We start from the raw sequence: 9,037 nt of genomic DNA, 5'->3' as shown, positions 1-9,037 counted from the left end.
CGACAGTTCCGCAGCACTGAAGATCAGGTCACTTACCTGGCGCAAGAAGTTGAAGATGCCTTTCAGGAACAGAAGCTGGTCTTCGTCACCTGGATAGATCTTCAGAAGGCCTTTGACAAGGTCTGGAAAGATGGACTCCTTGTAAAACTGCTGAGGAAAGGCGTGTCCAGCAACATGTACCAGTGGATTCGCTCTTACCTCTATAACCGCAGGGCAAGAGTTAACGTCGACCAGACCAAAAGCAAGAAGTTCCTCCTTCGTCATGGCGTCCCTCAGGGCGGAGTCCTCTCCCCCACACTCTTCCTTCTCTTCATCGACGATCTGGTGTCTGAGATGCCCAAGGGGGTCAAAGCTGCTCTCTACGCAGACGACCTTGTGATCTGGTGCAAGGAGGAGCACGCAAGTACTGCCACCTACAGAATGCAGCAAGCGGCAGATAGGCTGAACGCATGGGCAGAAGATTGGTGCGTCTCCATCAACAAGGAGAAATCCTCCACCACCCTATTCACACTGTCGCCAAAGCAGAAAGCCGGAACCATTAGGCTTGGTGGAACTCCTCTGAGAGAGGATGAAGAAGCAACGTACCTTGGTGTCACCTTTGATAGACGGCAGACCTGGAAACCACACATTGCACAGGCAGAGACGAAGGCCCGGCGCAAGCTAGCCATACTCAGGAAGCTGGCAGGTACCACCTGGGGAGCGAACGAGAAGATACTGAAGACAGTATACCAGGGAACAATCAGACCCCACCTCGAGTACGGCTCCACAGCGTGGTCAACCTCAGCCAAGACAAACCTGCAGACCCTTGACCGTGTGCAAAACCAGGCCCTCCGACTCATCACCGGTGCAATGAAATCCACGCCCATCAAGGAAATGGAGAAGCTTACCACCATCCAACCCCTCTGTCAGAGAAGAGAAGCCAAGACTATGGTACAGGCCGAGAAGCTCAAGTGCCTACCCGACCACCCCATGAAGCACAGACTGAGCAACCTCACCAAGAACCGGCTTAAACGGAGCAGTTTTGTACACGAGAGCAAGAGACTTTCTCGACAGTACAGGGAAGTCCTTCCACAGAACACTCTACCTCTGACTCAAGAAGAAGAGGAAACCCCCAAGGCAACAGAGAAACCAGGCATCCAGATCTGCACCAGTGTTCCACATGTTACCTCAGGAGAAGATCAGAATGACACAGCTCGACGAACAGTACCCAAAAGAGGCGTGGATCCATGTATACACCGATGGATCAGCAACTAACGCCGTGCTCAATGGAGGTGCAGGCATTCTCATCCAGTCCCCTGGGGGACATACAGCTACATCCAGCGTTGCCACTGGCAAACACTGCACAAACTATAAAGCAGAAGCAGAAGCTCTCATGCAGGCCGCCTCCTTCGTTCAGGACTCCGCAGACCCTTGCTACCAAGTTGTCTTCCTCTCGGACGCCCTTTCAGTCCTTCAGGCCCTAGAGAACGACAAACTCCCACAGCTGGCCAAAGCATTACAGATGGTCAGACAAACCAGAAGAGTTGTCCTCCAGTGGATACCAGCACACTGTGGGATACCAGGAAATGAAAGGGCAGATGAGCTGGCAAAAGAAGGAGCCGTGGAAGACCAACCTGAAAACAGTGTCAGCTTTAGTGAGCAGAAGACAATCATCAAGGCATTGATGAGGCCAAGGACAAACAGAGACGACTACCACACAATGTCCAGAGAGCAGCAAGTCAACCTCATCAGGCTGCGTACTGGCCACAACAGGCTCAATGCTCACATGAACCGAAAGTTCAAGCTGGCGCCATCACCAACCTGTGCCTGCGGTCAAGAGGACCAAACAGCGGAACACATCTTACAGCGATGTCCCTTACTAGATGAGGAACGAAAAGAAGTGTGGCCGTCACCAACTCCCTTGCAGACCAAACTATACGGCAGTCGACAGGAGTTGGAGAAAACGACAACATTTATCACCAGTGCTGGACTGATTGTGTAACCTCTGCGAACGCCAAGAAGAAGAAGAACAATCCAGAAAAGCGCGGTAGCGGTTCCGCTGAGGAGGATAGCGCTTTTCTATATCTCTATTCTTTTTAACTCGCTGAACGTGTTTTTAATCCAAACATATCATATCTATATGTTTTTGGAATCAGGAACCGACAAGGAATAAGATGAAATTGTTTTTAAATCGATTACGGAAATTTGATTTTGATCCTAATTTTTATATTTTTAATTTTGAGAGCTTGTTTTTAATCAGACCCTCGTCTCGATTCCCCCCTCTTTGTTGAAACATTTAGTCAAAACTTGACTACATGTAATAAAAGGATTACCTTCATCTTCCTGCTCACACTTCCAGCTTGACTCGAGTCCATTACCTGTTTTAGTTTTAGTCGCAGTTGTTGTCTTTTTATCCGCCAGTAGATTTGTTGGAGTTTCGCCTGTACGTATTGATACTTAGTTAAAGGCCAACATCGGTACGCGGCAGATGTAGCTCCAGTTTCTCGTGCTGGCAACGATAATTTAGCTCTGTGGCCTTCTACTATGACGAGGCTTGGTCTTGTGGAGACGGTTTGTTGGAAAGGGAGCATGTAGGTATATATATAATGCATTACTAAATTAGTATTCATAGTACATGTATGTATATTTGCGGCCAATTTCCAGTTACTACTACTACTATACTACCACCTACTACGACTACTACTACTACCACGACTACGACTACGACTACTGCTACTGCTACTCACTACTACTACTACGATTACGACTACGACTACTACTACTACTACTACTACTACTACTACGAGGCTACGACTACGACTACTACTACTACGACTACTACTACTACAACTACTACTACTACTAATACTACTACTACTAATAATAATAATAATCAGGATACTTAAGTGGCGCAAATGCTAAAACAGTTCTAAGCGCCTCACAAAAACATACATTCATACATTATTCTGTACACAATTTCAAATCTAATAATCATACACTATCTTTGACTCGGGTAGCTCAGGTGGTAGAGCACTGGACTTGTGATCGAAATGTCGCTGGTTCGAATCCGGGCCGGGACGGACACGGGTCAACTTTATGTGCAGACCCAGAGACGGTATCCATCTCCCACCCCCGTGTCACCACAATGGCACGTTAAAGATCTTGGTCATTCTACCATAAGTGCAGATGGATGATACCACCTAAACAAGCAAACATCAAAAAGCCGTGAGGGCGTAACACTCGAATCGTATAAACCAATTCATGTCCAATATAGGCAACTAAGACTTGACGGACAATAAGCCCCTTAACAATCATTTACTTTACTACTCATGGACCGTGACTCAGTACTTGGCCGGACTACGTGACAGAATCCCTCTCTCGTCTCACATCCATTCTTCGTCTTTCGTCGCTCGTACACGGGTACACGCCGATTCGTGTATACAAAAGCCCACTGCATCTCGCCTCCGTATATATAATGGGATTATATTTAGATATCCCCCTCTCAGCAGCCTATATATCCCGCTGCCTAGGCGATGCTGTGACGATAACTCGCCTTGTTTGAAGAGTGGCAGCATCTCTGGAGATCCCAAGGTGAGCCAATGAGAGCTGCGTTTTATCGTTTGGTTCGATTCTTTTTGTGCGCCACTTGTGCATTAATGTGATGCTATTTTTTTTTTTAATTTTAGCCACTTCTCTCCCTTGCAGTTTCTTTCTTTGACTAGAGTTCCTTGCCTTCTTGTTTCCCTCTATCATCTTTTCATATCTTTTGTTTCTGTGCTGCTTTTGCTCTTTGTTTCCCTTTGTATGCGTTTGTTTGTTAGTCCTCAAGAAGCGAACATTTGATTCAGTCTTGTATGTGCTGACCTTGTATTGGGGAGTACACAATTCATTTGTTTTTCAACTTTGTTCCTGTCACCCACAGTCACTTTGTTCCTGTCACCCACAGTCACTTTGTTCCTGTCACCCACAGTCACTTTGTTCCTGTCACCCACAGTCACTTTGTTGTTAGAATTTGTTTTATCGTGGTCGCTGTAAAGTAAAATGGTTTTTACCGTTGCGTTAACGGAAAAAAAGATGGTTGCACTATTCAAATATTGCATTCACATCACATTGCTGGGAAGTTCGAGACGCTTCCTCGCAGTGGAAAGCTAGCAGCAACAGGAGTAGCGCTCCCCAGGTGTGCGCGTGTTTAGGTTTAATCAGCCACCTTAGCTTCTAGAAAGAATGACCGGGGTCATTTGCGCGTCACAAGTGGATGGGGTAGGAATTTTTGTCTCCGAGTCAGTTGACCCTGGCCGTAACGGCCTGGAGTCGAACCCGTGACCTGAGAATGAAGGGCCATGGCTCTATTAGCTGAGCTACCAGATCCCCTAATCAACCTAATTAAGCTCAGACAGATACTAATTCCCCCTCTTTAAAAAAAAATTGTATTCGAGATCTTCGAAACGCACGCCTGTACATGGTAGTCCAAGCTGCTCACATATTTCAAAACGCTTTCATTTCATTCAGTAACATTCTTCAATCAGCACAATGCTTTTTTGTTTACGAGTTTCAGTTAACCGAAGGCCCAAGTTTCAATCCAAGGGCTGGCAGCAACAGTTTCACCAAATCACTTCCTGCCGATGCTGTCAACATTTGGAATGAAACCCCTGGACTCCGTTAAAACACGTAAAAAAAGCAGTGTGCAGATTGAAGATTTGTATTGGATGAAATGAAGCGTTTTGAAACCTCGCTTGGCATCATGACGCCTTTAAAGGCCCTCTCCGCCTCGTGAAAATAGTTCGCCTCACTGTCTCAGACCGACTATGCTTTCACATGGGATCAGACCATAGTTCCACTTGGTCACATACCAAACATCAGCACCTTGACTGCCTTCTGTGGTGAGTTGGAATTTGTGTATGCATTAATTTCCGAAAAGGCACCAGTGCCTTATGACGAATTTAATTCTTTAACAAAAGATTTTTTTAAAAGATAGCACTGGGCACAGAGAGCACTCAGGCTGTTCATTGTTGGTATGTGACCAAGTGGCACAATGGTCCTATCTCAGGCTGTTCATTGTTGGTATGTGACCAAGTGGCACAATGGTCCTATCTCAGGCTGTTCATTGTTGGTATGTGACCAAGTGGCACAATGGTCCTATCTCAGGCTGTTCATTGTTGGTATGTGACCAAGTGGCACAATGGTCCTATCTCAGGCTGTTCATTGTTGGTATGTGACCAAGTGGCACAATGGTCCTATCTCAGGCTGTTCATTGTTGGTATGTGACCAAGTGGCGCAATGGTCCTATCTCAGGCTGTTCATTGTTGTTATGTGACCAAGTGGCACAATGGTCCTATCTCAGGCTGTTCATTGTTGTTATGTGACCAAGTGGCAGAATGGTCCTATCTCAGGCTGTTCATTGTTGGTATGTGACCAAGTGGCAGAATGGTCCTATCTCAGGCTGTTCATTGTTGGTATGTGACCAAGTGGCACAATGGTCCTATCTCAGGCTGTTCATTGTTGGTATGTGACCAAGTGGCACAATGGTCCTATCTCAGGCTGTTCATTGTTGGTATGTGACCAAGTGGCACAATGGTCCTATCCCATGTGAAAGCATGGCGGGTCTGACACAGTGAGGCGAACTATTTTCACGAGGCGGAGTGGGCTTTTACTGTTGAGAGAGTGTCGGTACGCAGAGCTGTGATAGGATACCATACGGAATAAATGCACATTTCATTAGCCAAAACGTGACCATCACCAAATCTGGATGTGATTAAATCTTTATTGGAAATCATTTTGTTTTCTGCGAATCAAACAGCACGGTTGATATCCTTTGAAGATGTGTTCCCTGAAAAGGTTCTGGGGTGTGGACAAGCCTCCTGTCTAACTTCAAGAATCACAACTTGTCTATGGTTAACCCACAGCTTGTAGAATTACTTGGAGTCAAAACTGGGTTCTTTTTGTTTCAAAGAGATTTTACCAAGCAGCCGTTCCCTTGCTTACATCTGAACGCTATGTCAAACACGTGTAATAATAGACGGCAATGAAAGAAAAAAAGTTATGAAAATGAGAAAACAATTCAAAATAGCAACAATGAAATGAGCACATACCAACGCCCCCTCCCCTCGCTTCCCTCCCCCTCCCCCCTCCTTCCCCTATACTTGCAGCGTCTTTTGCTAGACGATCGATCTACTGTGTGTCAGCGGTCGCAAGTGTCTGATCCCCTAAGCCATCGCACGCAGCCATAAATCCACAATGAACTCGCGTAAAGAAGCAAAGCTGAATATACGCAGCGAGTTCGTAAGTTTAGCGCTGCTGTCGTCGCTGCACCAGCCGCTTTCTGAGTGTCAGAGGATGCTACTACTACTACTGCGTCTCACAGTATAGCAGTCAAGATTTTTACTTTGACATTGAGTTTCGCTGCAAAAGCAAACCAAACTGAGTTGTGCCAACGTCGTGGGGGAATTGGCTGAGTCAGGTGCCAGAAGTCAGTTCCTCCGCGGTTGTCAGTGGTGGTGCCAGAACTGGTGTTTTATGTGTAGCGGCGCCATCCCAGGAAGTGCCGTGTGAGTGTTGGTGTTTTTCTGCCTCTGCTACGGAGTTGTACCAAAGGTAAGTCAGTAATGAGATTTTGACGGTCGGGAGAAGGTTAGTGAATGTTGTTTTTACTAATTCTGTTTAAGCTGGGTTTTTTTTTTCTCCATGCGTTTTATTTTTTATTTTTTTTTTTTTTGCTGCGGCCGTGGCACTAAGAGGAGAGCCAACGATATGTCGTTATCTGGGGTTTGCTTTGAGTTATCAAGGTTATGACGGTTGTAACTAATACAATATCAGAGGTTTATAACGTCTGAAGAAGCAAAGGAGAAGAAAAACGGAAGAACAAGTTTGTACGTAGATGTACTTTTGCCAGTCGGGTTGTTCAATTCTGTTTGTTTTTGCAGAGAAATATCAAATAGATACATGTCGGCATCTGGAGTGTGCTTAGAAGTGCAAAGAGTTTGACATTTTGTGAATACAATATGAGAAGTGTGTGGATGATCGTTTGCCAGTAGTGTTGCTTTGTTTTGTTTTGTAAATGAACGTACCTAAGGTCAGTCAGTTAGTTTTCAATTTTCAATGAATCTATACCGAGCTGGCAAGATCCTTGAAACTCTCTGTTTGTGCAAAGTACTGAGAGGTTTTGAGAATGTGACTTTAGAAGACTGTTGATAGCAAGGGTTCGCTCTAATTTCGTTGCATTTGCGACACTCGTTTTTTTGTTTGTTCGCTGTTTGCCGAAAAGAGGCTCCTCGGTTTCCTTTCCCAAAGTGTGTAAGCATGGCACTGACCTAGGCCGCAGGGAATGGGATGTGGGGAGGGGGAGGGTGGGGGGGGGGGAAGGCAGAGGTTAGAGGTGGAGCGGTGTGTGTGTGTGTGTGTGTGTGTGTGTGTGTGTGTTTGTGTGTGAGTGTGTGTGTGTATGCGCTTGTGTGTATGTGCTTGTGTGTGTATGTGTGTGCGTGCAGGGCCGGACTACCGGGGGGGTTATGGGGGTTGCGCAACCCCCCCCCCCTAGCCTAAACATGTACCTTACTTATTTAATTTTTTTTAATTTTTATGCCGTTTCATGCAAGGAGCGACCATTTTCCTATCTCAGAATATGACCTACCCATCCGAGCTTCAGGGGGCTTCGCCCCCTGACCCCCACAACGAGGGGGGGTGGGGGGGGGGGGGGTGGGTGGGTTCCAGGGTTTCCGGACCCCCCCCCCCAGCCAAAAAATAAAAATATTGAATGAGGTATGCATTTCTTTATTTTACATTGAGTTTCAATTTTTGGGGTATTAATCAGTGACAAAATCTGCTGCCTGAAACTGGTAATGATCATCCTCAGAATGCACCAGATTGCACCATTTTGCATCCTTTTTTTCAAAATTTTTCCGGGGGGGCATGCCCCCGGACCCCCCTAGCAAGCTCGGCGCTTCGCGCTGTCGGCTCGGCGCTTCGCGCCTTCACACCCATATCTTCGCAATATACTTTTGAAAAAACCAGTCATAAAATGAACTGATCCGCCTCTGCCGCCAGGGGGGACATCCCCCTGGGTCACCACTGGCAACCCCCCCCCCCCCCTCTTCGCCTAGTCCAGCCCTGGCGTGTGTGTGTGCGTGTTTGTGTGTGTGTGTGTGTGAGTGTGTGTGTGAGTGTGTGTGTGTGTATGTGTGTGTGTGTGTGTGTGTGTGTGTTTGTGTGTGAGTGTGTGTGTGTGTGTGTGTGAGTGTGTGTGTGTGTGAGTGTGTGTGTGTGTGTGTGTATGTGTGTGCACGGCCGTGTGCGTGTGTGTGAGTGTGTGTATGTGTGTTTGTGTGTGTGTGTTTGTGTGTGAGTGTGTGTGTGTGTGCGTGTGTGTGGAGGGGTAGCAGACCGTGGGTGATGCATGGGGTATGGCTGTCTGCAGCTCGAGCCTCTCATATCGATCTTGCAGTTCTCCCAAAAGTCTGTCAGCTTGGCAACTGTAGGCCACAGGAGACAGGAGATTATGCAGAGAGAGAGAGAGAGAGACAGAGAGAGAGAGAGAGAGAGAGAGAGAGAGAGAGAGAGAGTGAGAGACAGACAGACAGACAGACAGACAGAAAGAAATATAGACAGAGGAGGGAAGCGGGGGGCGGGGGGAAGGGTTGGGGGGGCGTTTGGGAAAGTGGGTTATTGCGGTTAGAGATAAAGAGTTTACCATTTATCGATTTGGAACATGCAAACAGCGCTTCCGATCAAACCCAGCAGAAGAAGAGCATTTTCGTGTGAGTGGATGTTTTCCTTGCCCGCTGTCCAGACGAAAATACTGACGAAGTATCGTTTTGGGGAACATTCGTGTCTCACAGCATTATCTCTTTGGGGGCTTCATCGCTAGTTTTTTGGGTACCATTTATCTCACTGCATAATCTCTTTGTGGGCTTGTTCGCTACCTCTCTAGAAACAGTTTCTTTCTCCGAGTAATCTTTTTGGGACGGGCGCGCATGCTCGGCTTTTTTTATTTTAAACCTCCAGTTTGAAAACTATCTCTCTGCACGCCCGGAACACTATCTGACAACTGACAAGGGCCGTAAAA

The sequence above is a fragment of the Littorina saxatilis genome, unplaced genomic scaffold (genome assembly GCF_037325665.1).
Source record: "Littorina saxatilis isolate snail1 unplaced genomic scaffold, US_GU_Lsax_2.0 scaffold_429, whole genome shotgun sequence".
NCBI lineage: Eukaryota > Metazoa > Mollusca > Gastropoda > Littorinimorpha > Littorinidae > Littorina > Littorina saxatilis.
This window is presented reverse-complemented; position numbering follows the sequence as displayed.